The sequence below is a fragment of the Mus pahari genome, chromosome 5 (assembly GCF_900095145.1).
Source record: "Mus pahari chromosome 5, PAHARI_EIJ_v1.1, whole genome shotgun sequence".
Lineage (NCBI taxonomy): Eukaryota > Metazoa > Chordata > Mammalia > Rodentia > Muridae > Mus > Mus pahari.
The window spans coordinates 51,330,258-51,332,328 of NC_034594.1; the positions used below are offsets into that span (position 1 = coordinate 51,330,258).

Consider the following 2,071-nt stretch of genomic DNA (forward strand, 5'->3'; position numbering starts at 1 on the left):
GGCACCATTTGGAGGTGTGGCCTTGTTGGAATAGGTGTGACCTGGTTGGAGTAGGTGTATCACTGTGGGTGTGTACATAAGATCCTCATCCTAGTTGCCAGGAAGTCAGTCTTCCACTAGCAGTCTTTGGATAAAGATGTAGAACTCCCAGCTCCTTCTGTGCCATGCCTGCTGGATACTGCCATGCTCCCACCTTGATGATAATGGACTGAACCTCTGAACCTATAAGATAGCCCCAATTAAATGTTGTTTTTATAAGACTTGCCTTGGTCATGATGTCTGTTCACAGCAGTAAAACCCTAACTAAGACAGTAATCTTGAGCAAAAAGAACAATGTTGGAGTTATTGCCATTCCTGATTTTAAGCTGGAAAATATCAATAAAAAAACAGAATGATCTTGGCACAAAAATAGATATGTATATCAATGAAAGAAAATAGAAGGCCCAAACATGAATGCACATAGCTACAGCCAAATTTTGGCTATAGCTATGATATTTGAGAAAGATGTTCAAACTATGCATTGGCTGAAAGATAGTATCTTCAACAAGTGCTGGTGGGGAAACTGAGTGTCCATATGTAGAAGGATGGAATTAGACCTACAGCTATTACTCTGCACAAATGCAACTCCAGGTGAGTCAGAGACCTCAATGCAGAACCTGGAATGCTGAAACTACTAGAAGAAAATACAGGCAATACCCTACATGACATACTGCAGGAGAAAATGCTTTTGTGGGTCTCTGTGTAAACCTGTTGGAAGATTAATATCCAGCATACACAAAGAACTTGGAATTCAAGAAAACAAATTACCCAGTTGAAAACAGTCGACAGATCTGAACAGAGTTCTCAAAGAGGAAATAAAAAATGGCTAAGAAATACCTTTTAAAGTGTGCAACCTTGTTAACAATCACAGATTACATCAGTCACAATGAATGAATGGCTAAGTTCATGGAAACAACTGACAACAATGGCTGGCAAAATCCAGGGCAAGGGAAACCTTCTCACTCACTCCTGTTGGAATTGAAAACTGAGACAGCCACCATGGAAGTAAATGTGGGGAATTCTATCATATGACCCAGCTATACTATTCCTTGGAGTGCCCCAAGGACTCAATAGCCTACTCTAGAGATACTCGACCATGTTTATTGTTGCTTTATTCACAATAGCCAGGATGTGCTAACAGCCTAAATGTCCTTCAATTGATGAATGGACAGTAAAAAAAAAAAAAAAAAAGTGGTACATACGTTACAACAACATTCTGTTCAGTTGTAAAGAAAAATGAAAGTTACAGATAAATAAATGAAACTGGTAAATACTGTATGTGGGTAACACAGATGCAGAAGGCAAGGCCCTATGTTCTGTCTTTTAGACCTGAGTATATAACCTGAGGTACTAGAAGCCAGGAAAGTAGAAAAGCATTGTAGTAAGGTGGGGGGGAGGGGACATTCCAGAGAGGGCAATAGTAGGGGACAGGTATAATGGCTCTTAATTGGGAAGGGGATAGAGAGATAGAAAAACCCACAGGGAAACATATTCTGTAAGCTTGCTTAAATTATATAATAACTATATATAAGTATAAAGATATATGTGTGTGCATACATGTGTGGGAGTATGCGTGTATTTTTTTTATTTGTAAGTAAGATGGCAATACTTGCCCTAAAAACCATGCATGATCACAATAAGATTTATGTGCATATGCATCATGCACAGGACCTGTACAGGTTCAAACCAGATGGAGTACCAGCTCTGAGATGGGGAAGTGGATATGGGCTTCACGCTATGACTAAGAAGCTATCTGTAATTGGTATTTGGTTGCAAAGGATAAAGTAAATTTTCTACAATGGAGTCTCACTGAATATACCTACCAGACTTCAGAGTAGGCCCCACGCCCAGCAGTAGTTGGCAACACAAAATGAACGCAACAGTATTTTTGTGGGGCTTTTTTGTATCATCTTGCTTCGTTTGGACACTTTTTGTCTTATTGGCCTTTTACTTATTTATTATGGATTCTGATTTTGCATCTGCATGCGCACGTGTGTGTGTGTGTGTGTGTGTGTGTGTGTGTGTGTGTGTG

General features: G+C 39.6%; 1 protein-coding gene across 3 annotated transcripts in view; it reads right to left on the reverse strand.

Annotated features, from left to right (window-relative positions):
* Positions 1–2,071, reverse strand: part of Ankar (ankyrin and armadillo repeat containing) — a 57,878-nt gene that overhangs the window by 53,360 nt on the left and 2,447 nt on the right. The window lies entirely within an intron of this gene.